This window comes from Lissotriton vulgaris, unplaced genomic scaffold, assembly GCF_964263255.1.
Source record: "Lissotriton vulgaris unplaced genomic scaffold, aLisVul1.2 SCAFFOLD_301, whole genome shotgun sequence".
Lineage (NCBI taxonomy): Eukaryota > Metazoa > Chordata > Amphibia > Caudata > Salamandridae > Lissotriton > Lissotriton vulgaris.
The window spans coordinates 513785-530000 of record NW_028244321.1 but is presented as its reverse complement, the minus strand read 5'-3'; the positions used below and the strand labels follow the sequence as shown (position 1 = coordinate 530000).

General features: G+C 45.1%; 2 non-coding genes across 2 annotated transcripts; both read right to left on the bottom strand.

Annotated features, from left to right (window-relative positions):
• Positions 1-1876: 1876 nt before the first annotated feature.
• TRNAS-AGA (transfer RNA serine (anticodon AGA)) lies at positions 1877-1958 on the bottom strand. Its single transcript has one exon. It is a non-coding gene; the product is annotated as a tRNA-Ser (tRNA).
• Positions 1959-5882: 3924 nt separating this feature from the next.
• Positions 5883-5964, bottom strand: TRNAS-AGA (transfer RNA serine (anticodon AGA)). The gene has a single exon. It is a non-coding gene; the product is annotated as a tRNA-Ser (tRNA).
• Positions 5965-16216: the final 10252 nt, after the last annotated feature.

The following is a 16216-nucleotide window of genomic DNA, read 5'->3' as shown; positions in this document are numbered from 1 at the left end:
TTCCCTTATACTTTTTGGGGGGTAATTCCATATCAGAGAGGAGAAGCTTTATTTATTTATTGATAAATCCTATCTACTGGTGAGGTTGGATTTAATCTTACTATTGTATAAATGCCATTTTTAGAGAGTGAGCATTTCTCTGCACTTACTGCTCTTTTGGCATGAAAACCTGTCTTCAATTGACGTCTGGATTGGGCTGCGAGACAGCTACATATGTGCATTCCCTGTAGACAGCCACAACACAGGTCACTCAACTGCAACTGCATTCATCTGCATTCTGATTGGCCTGGGGGAGAGCTCCGCTCCCCTTACCGCAAATATGTTCAAGAACGATAATTTATGTCAGTAAGTACAGTATACCTACATCTTATAATCATGTGCGTTCAAATAATTTGTTGTTAGATCGTTTAAATATTGAAAGGGATCTGTTTTTAATAGACATTTTACAAAAACAACTGGTAGATTTGGGAATTCTGTAAAGGAAAAACCCAACTGCCGTGACATTGCCAACCACAATGCCGTGACTCGGATTAAAACCGAGGTTGCTGCGGCCACAACGCAGAGTACTAACCACTATACGATCACGGCGAGCTACTTGGGCTCAATAACGTACAGTGACATGAAGAAATTATAATTCGGAACACTCAGGGCTACTCCTGTGATAGGCTGAATGTGTTCATTGCTTCCTCATTCCTTATACAAAGGCTTTATCTCCTCAGTGGTTGATAGGCTGAAACCGTTTCCTGGCCGCCTGCTTGTGAACTGGCAGGAGTCAAAGATCACACATACACTGGTGGGCCCGTGATGGGACACCAATGCAGAGAAACACACCTGGCGCAGATATTCTATTCTGTTTATTAGACCTGCATCTCCCCTGTACCTCCTCAAGCCATCTGTATGTGAAGCAAGAAAGAGTTAAGGAACGGTCCATCTACACTTTTATTGGGAGGATGCTGCCGTGAGCTCCTCCCAGCTAATCACACAAACAGCAGTAAAGCAAGATAACTACACAGTTAGGGGGGACTGCATGGTTAGGTTTTTGAGGAATTATTGAAACTGACCTCAGTGACCCATAATCAGAGCTGTGGCTAATGACAGCATGCCTAATTATGATGAAGCAAGCACCATGGCTCGTAGGGGCCCCGCAACACACTTTTCTTAGCTCATTGAATTAAAGTATAAACTCCTGCCATGTGTGAGTGGTAAAGGCTTGTTAATTTTGTTGCTTTTCAAATTCACGTCTGACAACAAGACGAAGGAACATTGGGGCATCAGACGCTTTGGAAAGTAGCCACCAACCGCAGAGAAAGAGAGAAAGAGGGAAAAGACAGTATGAGGTGTGGAGAAAACAGAAGCAGGTACAAGGAGCTCAAATGAGATTAATGGCGCATAAATAGAGCACGTAAAGGAACAGTTCAAATCTAAGAAAAGGGAAAGAAAAGACTAGGAAAAAACACAGAAAGAGCTTGTAGATGAAATTCTCTTCCAGGGACAGCAGGTTAAGAGAAATTACACAGGGAGCAGTTAAGCTTGTAACACGGGGGAGAATAGAAAAGAAAATGCAGTTTTATGAAGTGTGTTTGCCTACTCCAGCTAGCACTTTTATTTTATTTCTCTATTTGCTTCTTTTATTGGTAAAGTAAGTTTCAAGTGCATGCACAGGTATGACCGAGAGAGCCAGGGTATAATAATTTGAAGCGTTTGCACCAGCGCTAATGAAGGACGAGAGTTATAGCAAAGATATGAAAGGGGGAGCGATAATAAATATGTGATATGGCAATAGTGACACCAAAATAAGCCACCTATTTATAAAACTGACATGGAAGAAATACTAAAGGTTAACTTCTGAAATTGTAGCCGATGTTAAAAAGATTCTAGTTGTCGGCAGGATTCGAACCTGCGCGGGGAGACCCCAATGGATTTCTAGTCCATCGCCTTAACCACTCGGCCACAACAACTCCTGTAAGGCGTGTGCACATAATCTGTATGCAAGTTTTCAAGGTGTCCCACAGCACATTCCTGATATTCTGCAATGCACTTTTTAAAAATAATGTATTTTTCAGCAGGCACATTCTCTCCTAAAAACAAAAATTGCATGCGTATATCTCTAGTTTGGAATACCATAGGCTTGCATGCATACTCCCATGGGTCACTCAAGTATTTTGGACCCTATTGCACTCTGTTTTCCTGCTGCTTTTAGTATATGGTCCATATTACAGAAGTCTACCATCTTTGAGTATTTGAGGCTCCTTTGTAAGTGCTTTATATTTTTTCCTTGAAGAGCTATATAATAAAGGGGTCCGGGAAAGATTGCATTTATGGAAGATAAAAGAAGGCCCACTTGTCTCACCAAATGCTGTAGAGAAACCTGATGTTTTACTCATGTTATCCTTAGTTCGTTTTTGTTAGACCTTGCATTCTTAAGGTGGTCCCAACCCCACCTTATTGCTTTTCACCTCCGCATTTTGCTGTATCTTTTTGTTGGCCTTAGGACTCTGATCACTTTATCGCTACTAATCAGTGCTGAAGTGCACATGCTTCTTCCTTAATCATGTGTATAATTGGAGTATACCTGACTGACAGATTTAATTTACTTGAAAGCCCCTTGTAAAGTGGTATACCATATACCCAGGGACTGATTGTGCCGCCCAAAGAAATAGCATTTCAAACCTGTCTCAAGCCTGCTACTGCAGTGCCTGTGCTGCAGTGTACTGCCACTTCGACTTGGCATTTAAAACTACTTGCCAAGCCTTAAACTCCAATTTTATTACATATCAGTAACCCCTAAGGTAGGCCCTAAGTAGTCCTAGGGGCATCATGCTATGTAAGTAAAAGGTAAGACATGTACTGTGGTAGTTTGTATGTCCTAGTAGTATCAAACAGTCTATTACATTTTTCACTACTGTGAGGTCTGCCCCTCTCATTGGTTAGCATTGGGTATTCCCTTATACTTTTTGGGGGGTAATTCCATATCAGAGAGGAGAAGCTTTATTTATTTATTGATAAATCCTATCTACTGGTGAGGTTGGATTTAATCTTACTATTGTATAAATGCCAATTTTAGAGAGTGAGCATTTCTCTGCACTTACTGCTCTATTTGCATGAAAACCTGTCTTCAAATGACGTCTGGATTGGGCTGCGAGACAGCTACATATGTGCATTCCCTGTAGACAGCCACAACACAGGTCACTCAACTGCAACTGCATTCATCTGCATTCTGATTGGCCTGGGGGAGAGCTCCGCTCTTCTTACCGCAAATATGTTCAAGAACGATAATTTATGTCAGTAAGTACAGTATACCTACATCTTATAATCATGTGTGTTTAAATAATTTGTCGTTAGATCGTTTAAATATTGAAAAGGATCTGTTTTTAATAGACATTTTACAAAAACAACTGGTACATTTGGGAATTCTGTAAAGGAAAAACCCAACTGCCGTGACATTGCCAACCACAATGCCGTGACTCAGATTCGAACAGAGGTTGCTGCGGCCACAACGCAGAGTACTAACCACTATACGATCACGGCGAGCTACTTGGGCTCAATAACGTACAGTGACATGAAGAAATTATAATTCGGAACACTCAGGGCTACTCCTGTGATAGGCTGAATGTGTTCATTGCTTCCTCATTCCTTATACAAAGGCTTTATCTCCTCAGTGGTTGATAGGCTGAAACCGTTTCCTGGCCGCCTGCTTGTGAACTGGCAGGAGTCAAAGATCACACATACACTGGTGGGCCTGTGATGGGACACCAATGCAGAGAAACACACCTGGCGCAGATATTCTATTCTGTTTATTAGACCTGCATCTCCCCTGTACCTCCTCAAGCCATCTGTATGTGAAGCAAGAAAGAGTTAAGGAACGGTCCATCTACACTTTTATTGGGAGGATGCTGCCGTGAGCTCCTCCCAGCTAATCACACAAACAGCAGTAAAGCAAGATAACTACACAGTTAGGGGGGACTGCATGGTTAGGTTTTTGAGGAATTATTGAAACTGACCTCAGTGACCCATAATCAGAGCTGTGGCTAATGACAGCATGCCTAATTATGATGAAGCAAGCACCATGGCTCGTAGGGGCCCCGCAACACAGTTTTCTTAGCTCATTGAATTAAAGTATAAACTCCTGCCATGTGTGAGTGGTAAAGGCTTGTTAATTTTGTTGCTTTTCAAATTCACGTCTGACAACAAGACGAAGGAACATTGGGGCATCAGACGCTTTGGAAAGTAGCCACCAACCGCAGAGAAAGAGAGAAAGAGGGAAAAGACAGTATGAGGTGTGGAGAAAACAGAAGCAGGTACAAGGAGCTCAAATGAGATTAATGGCGCATAAATAGAGCACATAAAGGAACAGTTCAAATCTAAGAAAAGGGAAAGAAAAGACTAGGAAAAAACACAGAAAGAGCTTGTAGATGAAGTTCTCTTCCAGGGACAGCAGGTTAAGAGAAATTACACAGGGAGCAGTTAAGCTTGTAACACGGGGGAGAATAGAAAAGAAAATGCAGTTTTATGAAGTGTGTTTGCCTACTCCAGCTAGCACTTTTATTTTATTTCTCTATTTGCTTCTTTTATTGGTAAAGTAAGTTTCAAGTGCATGCACAGGTATGACCGAGAGAGCCAGGGTATAATAATTTGAAGCGTTTGCACCAGCGCTAATGAAGGACGAGAGTTATAGCAAAGATATGAAAGGGGGAGCGATAATAAATATGTGATATGGCAATAGTGACACCAAAATAAGCCACCTATTTATAAAGCTGACATGGAAGATGTTGGACAGGCCACATGAAGGGCTTGCTCCCTCCCCGCATGAAAAGGCCCGAGCCCGGTCCTCCAGGTGTTACACACAGAAACCACCCGCTCCCCGTCTCATATGGGACCCCTGCCCCCGGACATTTCTACATCATGGACCCGAATCACTACCAGCCCCCTCGGCCGGCCTGGGCGCCATCTTGGACACTGCACCACGAGGCCGCGTGGCCTCCGATCGACCCTAACCCTGGGCCTGGCCAGGCCCCGACATCCCGGCACCACCATCCACCCAGGAGGTGAGCGGACTACTTGGCAGGTCAATGGGAGAAAGAAGTGTCGATGGCTCTCCCCCGCCAGGTGCCGATCGCCCCCAGCTCCCCCAGGTGCTGGCTCCACCCCCCTGCTGGGTGTCTGTACTCCCACATCCCGGACCTCCCGACCTCCAAGTGCGAGGGTCCGGACATCAAAGGGCGCCAGACCTATAACTGGAGCAGCTCCAGAGCAGGAGGGCAGTTGTATCCTGGAGTCGAGAGACGCAGTGAAGAACTCATCCTTGACGGACTACTGGCGCTGCCGTAGCCCTGCCTTGCGAACTTCTGTCTTGCCTGCTGGCGGTGCCGCAACCTTCTGAAGCCTTCATCCTCGTCGGGACCTGCTGGCGTGGCCGCGGACCGTTTGTAACTACCAACTGCATCGGGACCTGCTGGCTACGCCGCGGACCGTCGCTATCATCGATCATCTCGGGACCTGCTGGCTCCGCCGCGGCCCGATCATCTAGAACGCCGAGCTCGAGGATTGTGAGCTATCCATCTTATCATCACCGCTACCAGATTGGTAACAAGACTGTCCCGCTACCCCTTTACCCCGAACCAAGAGACTAGAATCGAGGGGACCCCTGAGTACAGACCTCCTTGTACCATTCCACCGTACTTAAGATTACTTATAAAGAACGTTAAACCGTATCTCTGTGTGGTGTACATCTGTGGGGGGGAAGTTACTCGTCTGTACGATCGCTGGAGACGGCTCTCCCCGGAGAACTCTCCCCTTGTCCTCGGCCGACCCTCCCGGTCCGTCTAACATAAGAAATACTAAAGGTTATCTTCTGAAATTGTAGCCAATGTTGAAAAGATTCTCGTTGTCGGCAGGATTCGAACCTGCGCGGGGAGACCCCAATGGATTTCTAATCCATCGCCTTAACCACTCGGCCACAACAACTGACTGTAAGGCGTGTGCACATAAGCTGTATGCAAGTTTTCAAGGTGTCCCACAGCAAATTCCTGATATTCTGCAATGCACTTTTTAAAAATAATGTATTTTTCAGCAGGCACATTCTCTCCTAAAAACAAAAATTGCATGTGTATATCTCTAGTTTGGAATACCATAGGCTTGCATGCATACTCCCATGGGTCACTCAAGTTTTTTGGACCCTATTGCACTCTATTTTCGTGCTGCTTTTAGTATATGGCCCATATTACAGAAGTCTACCATCTTTGAGTATTTGAGGCTCCTTTGTAAGTGCTTTATATTTTTTCCTTGAAGAGCTATATAATAAAGGGGTCCGGGAAAGATTGCATTTATGGAAGATAAAAGAAGGCCCACTTGTCTCACCAAATGCTGTAGAGAAACCTGATGTTTTACTCATGTTATCCTTAGTTCGTTTTTGTTAGACCTTGCATTCTTAAGGTGGTCCCAACCCCACCTTATTGCTTTTCACCTCCGCATTTTGCAGTATCTTTTTGTTGGCCTTAGGACTCTGATCACTTTATCACTACTAATCAGTGCTGAAGTGCACGTGCTTCTTCCCTAATCATGTGTATAATTGGAGTATACCTGACTGACAGATTTAATTTACTTGAAAGCCCCTTGTAAAGTGGTATACCATATACCCAGGGACTGATTGTGCCGCCCAAAGAAATAGCATTTCAAACCTGTCTCAAGCCTGCTACTGCAGTGCCTGTGCTGCAGTGTACTGCCACTTCGACTTGGCATTTAAAACTACTTGCCAAGCCTTACACTCCAATTTTATTACATATCAGTAACCCCTAAGGTAGGCCCTAGGTAGTCCTAGGGGCATCATGCTATGTAAGTAAAAGGTAAGACATGTTCTGTGGTAGTTTGTATGTCCTAGTAGTATCAAACAGTCTATTACATTTTTCACTACTGTGAGGTCTGCCCCTCTCATAGGTTAGCATTGGGTATTCCCTTATACTTTTTGGGGGGTAATTACATATCAGGGAGGAGAAGCTTTATTTATTTATTGATAAATCCTATCTACTGGTGAGGTTGTATTTAATCTTACTATTGTATAAATGCAATTTTTAGAGAGTGAGCATTTCTCTGCACTTACTGCTCTATTTGCATGAAAACCTGTCTTCAATTGACGTCTGGATTGGGCTGCGAGACAGCTACATATGTGCATTCCCTGTAGACAGCCACAACACAGGTCACTCAACTGCAACTGCATTCATCTGCATTCTGATTGGCCTGGGGGAGAGCCCCGCTCCCCTTACCGCAAATATGTTCAAGAACGATAATTTATGTCAGTAAGTACAGTATACCTACATCTTATAATCATGTGTGTTTAAATAATTTGTCGTTAGATCGTTTAAATATTGAAAAGGATCTGTTTTTAATAGACATTTTACAAAAACAACTGTTACATTTGGGAATTCTGTAAAGGAAAAACCCAACCACCGTGACATTGCCAACCACAATGCCGTGACTCAGATTCGAACCGAGGTTGCTGCGGCCACAACGCAGAGTACTAACCACTATACGATCACGGCGAGCTACTTGGGCTCAATAACATACAGTGACAAGAAGAAATTATAATTCGGAACACTCAGGGCTACTCCTGTGATAGGCTGAATGTGTTCATTGCTTCCTCATTCCTTATACAAAGGCTTTATCTCCTCAGTGGTTGATAGGCTGAAACCATTTCCTGGCCGCCTGCTTGTGAACTGGCAGGAGTCAAAGATCACACATACACTGGTGGGCCTGTGATGGGACACCAATGCAGAGAAACACACCTGGCGCAGATATTCTATTCTGTTTATCAGACCTGCATCTCCCCTGTACCTCCTCCAGCCATCTGTATGTGAAGCAAGAAAGAGTTAAGGAACGGTCCATCTACACTTTTATTGGGAGGATGCTGCCGTGAGCTCCTCCCAGCTAATCACACAAACAGCAGTAAAGCAAGATAACTACACAGTTAGGGGGGACTGCATGGTTAGGTTTTTGAGGAATTATTGAAACTGACCTCAGTGACCCATAATCAGAGCTGTGGCTAATGACTGCATGCCTAATTATGATGAAGCAAGCACCATGGCTCGTAGGGGCCCCACAACACACTTTTCTTAGCTCATTGAATTAAAGTATAAACTTCTGCCATGTGTAAGTGGTATAGGCTTGTTAATTTTGTTGCTTTTCAAATTCACGTCTGACAACAAGACGAAGGAACATTGGGGCATCAGACGCTTTGGAAAGTAGCCACCAACCGCAGAGAAAGAGAGAAAGAGGGAAAAGACAGTATGAGGTGTGGAGAAAACAGCAGCAGGTACAAGGAGCTCAAATTAGATTAATGGCGCATAAATAGAGCACGTAAAGGAACAGTTACAAATCTAAGAAAAGGGAAAGAAAAGACTAGGAAAAAACACAGAAAGAGCTTGTAGATGAAATTCTCTTCCAGGGACAGCAGGTTAAGAGAAATTACACAGGGAGCAGTTAAGCTTGTAACACGGGGGAGAATAGAAAAGAAAATTCAGTTTTATGAAGTGTGTTTGCCTAATCCAGCTCGCACTTTTATTTTATTTCTCTATTTGCTTCTTTTATTGGTAAAGTAAGTTTCAAGTGCATGCACAGGTATGACCGAGAGAGCCAGGGTATAATAATTTGAAGCGTTTGCACCAGCGCTAATGAAGGACGAGAGTTATAGCAAAGATATGAAAGGGGGAGCGATAATAAATATGTGATATGGCAATAGTGACACCAAAATAAGCAACCTATTTATAAAACTGACATGGAAGAAATACTAAAGGTTAACTTCTGAAATTGTAGCCAATGTTAAAAAGATTCTCGTTGTCGGCAGGATTCGAAGCTGCGCAGGAAGACCCCAATGGATTTCTAGTCCATCGCTTTAACCACTCGGCCACAACAACTGACTGTAAGGCGTGTGCACATAATCTGTATGCAAGTTTTCAAGGTGTCCCACAGCACATTCCTGATATTCTGCAATGCACTTTTTAAAAATAATGTTTTTTTCAGCAGGCACATTCTCTCCTAAAAACAAAAATTGCATGCGTATATCTCTAGTTTGGAATACCATAGGCTTGCATGCATACTCTCATGGGTCACTCAAGATTTTTGGACCCTATTGCACTCTGTTTTCATGCTGCTTTTAGTACATGGCCCATATTACAGAAGTCTACCATCTTTGAGTATTTGAGGCTCCTTTGTAAGTGCTTTATATTTTTTCCTTGAAGAGCTATATAATAAAGGGGTCCGGGAAAGATTGCATTAATGGAAGATAAAAGAAGGCCCACTTGTCTCACCAAATGCTGTAGAGAAACCTGATGTTTTACTCATGTTATCCTTAGTTCGTTTTTGTTAGACCTTGCATTCTTAAGGTGGTCCCAACCCCACCTTATTGCTTTTCACCTCCGCATTTTGCTGTATCTTTTTGTTGGCCTTAGGACTCTGATCACTTTATCGCTACTAATCAGTGCTGAAGTGCACGTGCTTCTTCCCTAATCATGTGTATAATTGGAGTATACCTGACTGACAGATTTAATTTACTTGAAAGCCCCTTGTAAAGTGGTATACCATATACCTAGGGACTGATTGTGCCGCCCGAAGAAATAGCATTTCAAACCTGTCTCAAGCCTGCTACTGCAGTGCCTGTGCTGCAGTGTACTGCCACTACGACTTGGCATTTAAAACTACTTGCCAAGCCTTAAACTCCAATTTTATTACATATCAGTAACCCCTAAGGTAGGCCCTAGGTAGTCCTAGGGGCATCATGCTATGTAAGTAAAAAGTAAGACATGTACTGTGGTAGTTTGTATGTCCTAGTAGTATCAAACAGTCTATTACATTTTTCACTACTGTGAGGTCTGCCCCTCTCATAGGTTAGCATTGGGTATTCCCTTATACTTTTTGGGGGGTAATTCCATATCAGAGAGGAGAAGCTTTATTTATTTATTGATAAATCCTATCTACTGGTGAGGTTGGATTTAATCTTACTAGCTCCTCCCAGCTAATCACACAAACAGCAGTAAAGCAAGATAACTACACAGTTAGGGGGGACTGCATGGTTAGGTTTTTGAGGAATTATTGAAACTGACCTCAGTGACCCATAATCAGAGCTGTGGCTAATGACTGCATGCCTAATTATGATGAAGCAAGCACCATGGCTCGTAGGGGCCCCACAACACACTTTTCTTAGCTCATTGAATTAAAGTATAAACTTCTGCCATGTGTGAGTGGTAAAGGCTTGTTAATTTTGTTGCTTTTCAAATTCACGTCTGACAACAAGACAAAGGAACATTGGGGCATCAGACGCTTTGGAAAGTAGCCACCAACCGCAGAGAAAGAGAGAAAGAGGGAAAAGACAGTATGAGGTGTGGAGAAAACAGCAGCAGGTACAAGGAGCTCAAATGAGATTAATGGCGCCTAAATAGAGCACGTAAAGGAACAGTAACAAATCTAAGAAAAGACTAGGAAAAAACACAGAAAGAGCTTGTAGATGAAATTCTCTTCCAGGAACAGCAGGTTACACGGGGGAGAATAGAAAAGAAAATGCAGTTTTATGAAGTGTGTTTGCCTAATCCAGCTAGCACTTTTATTTTATTACTCTATTTGCTTCTTTTATTGGTAAAGTAAGTTTCAAGTGCATGCACAGGTATGACCGAGAGAGCCAGGGTATAATAATTTGAAGCGTTTGCACCAGCGCTAATAAAGGATGAGAGTTATAGCAAAGATATGAAAGGGGGAGCGATAATAAATATGTGATATGGCAATAGTGACACCAAAATAAGCCACCTATTTATAAAACTGACATGGAAGAAATACTAAAGGTTAACTTCTGAAATTGTAGCCGATGTTAAAAAGATTCTCATTGTCGGCAGGATTCAAACCTGTGCGGGGAGACCCCAATGGATTTCTAGTCCATCGCCTTAACCACTCGGCCACAAAAACTGACTGTAATTCTTGTGCACATAATCTGTATGCAAGTTTTCAAGGTGTCCCACAGCAAATTCATGATATTCTGCAATGCACTTTTTAAAAATAATGTTTTTTTCAGCAGGCACATTCTCTCCTAAAAACAAAAATTGCATGCGTATATCTCTAGTTTGGAATACCATAGGCTTGCATGCATACTCTCATGGGTCACTCAAGTTTTTTAGACCCTATTGCACTCTGTTTTCGTGCTGCTTTTAGTCTATGGCCCATATTACAGAAGTCTACCATCTTTGAGTATTTGAGGCTCCTATGTAAGTGCTTTATCTTTTTTCCTTGAAGAGCTATATAATAAAGGGGTCCGGGAAAGATTGCATTTATGGAAGATAAACGAAGGCCCACTTGTCTCACCAAATGCTGTAGAGAAACCTGATGTTTTACTCATGTTATCCTTAGTTCGTTTTTGTTAGACCTTTGTGAGTAGTTGGCCTGATATGTAGTGTTTCCAATTCTGGAACCACTTGGTATCAGTATTAGACAAGCTATCCTAGAGGTAGCATGGACTAAGCAGCCTTAAAGGCTTAACTTAAGAGGTCGTGTTAAGCGAGCTGTTTTACCACATACAATCCTGTAATCAAATGAAAGGACACCACACAAGTATATATTATAAAAATATATGTATTTATTTCTAAATTACTCCCCAGTACTCTTTATGAGGAAAGGGGCACAAGCGTTAAATCAAAAGCACAGTATAACATACAAAGTTGCACAATTTTGGATGAGGGCCGGTGGCCACTCAAACCATATAATAAAAAAGTGGTATAAGAGATACCAATCGAACAGTGGTTAGGCCCAGGGCCTAGAGAATCGCTGGGAGCAGTCAGGACTAGCAATACTGAAGTCGGGAGTAGCCCACGGGACTCGGGTGCAGCACGGAAAGTGCGGCTTGCACCATTGCAATGTCAATGGTGCGTAAAAGTTACACAAAGTGAGTTTAAAGATACTTCCGCTGAACCTAGGGGAACAAAACTCAAGACACAGACCCTAGAGGTGTGTACCAACGTGGGCACACCAGCGTTGCAATGTTACCTCACCCACAGGCCGTGGGTACACAGGGTCGAAGTGGCGTCGGGTTTTGACACGCAGGCTCTTGGTGCTTGGAGCTGAAGAAGCTGCAGGAGATGTGAAGCAGAAGTGTCCGGTGTGATTCAAGGGTGTATCGAAGTCGAAAAGTACCTGAAAGCAGAGGGGACAGAGTCTGGGTCACTCAGCAGTGACCAGGGTGGAACCAGGACGGAACCAGGCAATGTCGGGCGCAATCAGGTGGTTGTCGATAGGCTTCTCTCCGCTGTCACGTGGGCTCTGGGGCATCGGCGACGTCCAGGAGCAGGTCACGATCTGTCCCACGTAGGCTCTCGCCGTCAGCACCAGCACTTGGCAAAAGCAACCCACGCGGAACCGGGAGATTGCTTATCACTCGAACCAGGAGGGTCAGAGTGGGGGCTCCTTTTCACAGGAGCTGGTGCAGATCTGGATCAACCAGAAAAGCGAGTCGTATTCAAGTTTTCGTCGGCACAGGGGCCACAAGCCAGCTGGCAAGTGACCGGGCCAACGCGTCGAGCCAACACAAGCAGAAGGGCCCCACGCAGCACTCGTCGAGTGTGGAGGGGTGAGCTTGGGTGTAAGTGTAGCTCTGGGTGGGGGCTTCTCAAACCCCGGTGTACAGCTTCGAGGGTTACTCGTGGGCTGCACGGTCAGCGTCTCGTGGCCTTTTCAAGATGGCGTGCCCCACAATTCCGGTCGCCTCCACTGGTCTCAGCTCTGCAGGGACTGTGGATCGGGCTGGGAGAAGGCAGGCAAGCTTGATCTCGTCGATCTCTGTCGCTCAAGTTCCGGCGGGAACTGCAACAAAGCAAGGGTCGAGGGCTGGATGGTGCCTGTTTGCACAGGGTGGTCACTCCTTGACCACAAGGGAGATTCTTCCGTCTTCTATGATGAATAGAATGTCGAAGGGTCCAGAATTCGTTTCTTATGTTTCTTCAGGATGATCTGAGTTGCATTGGCACTGCTCCCACTCTTATTCGAATCTGGTGGGCTGGACATCCTGCTAGGTCCCCTCCTATGAGTGGGACCCAGGAAGGGGGTGGTTACACCCCTTTGCTTTGATCCAGGCCGCGCTGGGACTGGGGCTGGGAGGCCCCAGAACTGGTTTGGCCGGATTATGCAAGGGGCAGCCTTGTGCTCCCCAGGCAGTGTCTGGTTTCTTTGAAACCTCCCTACTACAATCCACTATCTCCTGTCTGGGGTGGTTTAACACCGCCCTGCGACAGGAAACCCTTTGTCCAGGCCACCATATGCTGAGTTTCGGTCAGCAGCAGGAGGCCAGACCCGTGTCTGTGGCAGAGGCATCCATTTTGTGGATCTGAGGCTCATTTTAAATCAACTGCGTTTCAGTAAAGTAACATGTCTTATCCCTCTAGAAGGGTGGAATGCTACCCCCGTCGCCAGAACTGGCGAGGGGGTAGTATTCCAATTCGTATGACACCTTACACGACATGTTTTGATAAAGCCAAACCAAAGTTGCTATATAACCGCGAGGATTATAAGGCGCTTAAGAGTATATGGTATGGCATTATCCCGGATCAGCTTAGGGAGTTGTTCCCGACAGCTGCAGACAGGCTCAGCTCATCCCAGAGCTCCATCTCACATAAAACCACGCACTCTGCCTCCAGGATTGATGAGGCCTTCCATAGGAGTGGCTTATAGGCTATATATGTGTCCAGATATAGGTTTAGATATAGGTATATTATATCTAAGCAAGGGGTGATTACACCCACTTGCCCCAGCTGAGTGATCAGCCAGTTGTGTCAATTTAAGAACCAGCCAGGGGTGGCAAAAAGCTATGCTTCAGCCCCTGGTAGGCCTTGGTGGCACCTATGCCCTGAGCACCTATAGTGCATGGTACAGGGGCTGACAAGGAGTCCATTTCCAATTGTGGTATGTACCTATAGCACATGTATCATAAATTTAGAGAGAGAACAGCAGGCTGGGGGTCTGATTAGCAGGCCCACAGCCTCAGTAAGTCGAAAACCAGTGAAGCAAAAAGCAAAAATTGGGGTGACCATAGGATAGCAGACCCTACTCTCCTACACAACCCCCCACCCCCAAACGCAGGGACATTAAACTTAACCTTGACCAGATAAGTCTTCATGTTCTAAGTGGAAGTACCTGGAGAGACCATCTGCATTACCATGGTCAGTCCCTGGGCGGTGCTCCACTGTAAAGTCCATCCCCTGTAGGGAAATGGACCACCTGAGCAGTTTGGGATTTTCACCCTTCATCTGATTTAGCCACAAGAGGGGCTTATGGTCTGTCTGAATTAGGAAGTGAGTTCCAAACAAGTATGGCCTCAACTTCTTCAGGGCCCAAACCACAGCAAAGGCCTCCCTCTCAATAGCTGACCAACGTTTCTCCCTGGGGGTCAGCCTTCTGCTAATAAAAGCAATGGGCTGGTCTTGACCATCTTGATTAAGTTGTGAAAGCACAGCTCCCACCCCCAACTCAGAAGCATCTGTCTGTACAATGAACTGTTTGGAGTAGTCAGGACTCTTCATGATAGGTGCAGAGCACATGGCCTTCTTCAGGTCTTCAAATGCCTTTTGACAGCTAACTGTCCACTGAACCTTTTTGGGCATCTTCTTGGATGTCAAGTCATTCAATGGTGTCACAATGGACCCATAGTTCTTTACAAATTTTCTGTAATACCCAGTCAGGCCCAAGAAGGCTCTGACTTGTGTCTGTGTAGTTGGAGGAGCCCAGTCCTGTATGGTCTGGATCTTGCTCTCCAGTGGTTGAACTTGACCCCCACCTACTAGGTGGCCCAAGTACACAACCTGGCTCTGCCCTATCTGGCACTTAGTAGCCTTGATAGTCAGGCCTGCCTTCTGCAGGGCCTCCAGAACCTTCTTCAGGTGGATCAGGTGATCCTCCCAGGTGGAGCTAAAGACAGCAATATCATCTAGATATGCTGCACAAAAGTCATCCAACCCAGCAAGGACTTGATTCACCAACCTTTGGAAGGTGGCAGGTGCATTCTTCAAACCAAAGGGCATTACCACAAATTGATAATGTCCACTAGGGGTAGAGAATGCTGTTTTGGCTTTTGACTCTTCAGCTAGTCTGATTTGCCAGTAGCCAGCTGTCAAATCAAATGTGCTCAGAAACTTGGCAGAAGCCAATTTATCAATGAGCTCATCTGCTCTTGGAATGGGATGGGCATCTGTCCTAGTGACAGCATTGAGACCTCTGTAGTCCACACAAAACCTCATTTCTCTCTTCCCATCTTTGGTATGAGGTTTTGGCACAAGGACCACTGGGCTAGCCCATGGGCTCTCTGATGGCTCAATCACTCCAAGCTCCAACATCTTTTGCACCTCAGCCTTTATACAATCCCTGACATGGTCAGGTTGCCTGTAGATCTTATTCTTCACAGGCAGACTGTCACCAGTGTCCACCTCATGGGTGCACCAGTTAGTCTGGCTGGGTGTGAGTGAAAACATATGTCTGTGGGCCTGCAACACCTGTCTGCAGTCCACCTGTTGCTGCTCAGTGAGGCTGCCTGCCAAGGCTACTCCATCAACTGAACCATCATCAGGGTTCTGGGAAAGCAGGTCTGGGAGAGGGTCACTCTCTTCCTCCTGTTCCCCATCTGTGGCCATGAGGAGACTCATGTCCTCCCTGTCAACAAATGCTTTCAAACGGTTTACATGGAGCACCCTGTGGGGGCTCCTAGGGGTGCCAAAGTCAACCACATAGGTGACTTCTCCCTTTTTCTCAAGGATAGGGTAGGGTCCAGTCCATTTGTCCTGGAGAGCTGCTGGCCCCACTGGGTCCAACACCCACACCTTCTGCCCTGGCTGGAACTCAACCAGAACAGCCTTTTGGTCATGCCAAGCTTTCTGTAATTCTTGACTTGCCTCAAGGTTTTTGGATGCTCTCTCCATGTATTCAGCCATCACTGGAGCGGAGACCAAGTACATAGTCCACAATGTCTAGTTTAGGCTTTTTGAGAGGTAACTCCCATCCTTCCTTCACCAAACTCAATGGACCCCTCACAGGGTGGCCAAACAAAAGTTCAAAAGGGCTGTAGCCAACCCCCTTCTGTGGGACCTCTCTGCAAGCAAAGAGCAAGCAGGGTAAAAGGATGTCCCATTTCCGCCTAAGCTTCTCTGGTAAACCTTTTATCATTCCCTTTAGGGTCTTGTTGAACCTTTCAACAAGCCCATTGCAC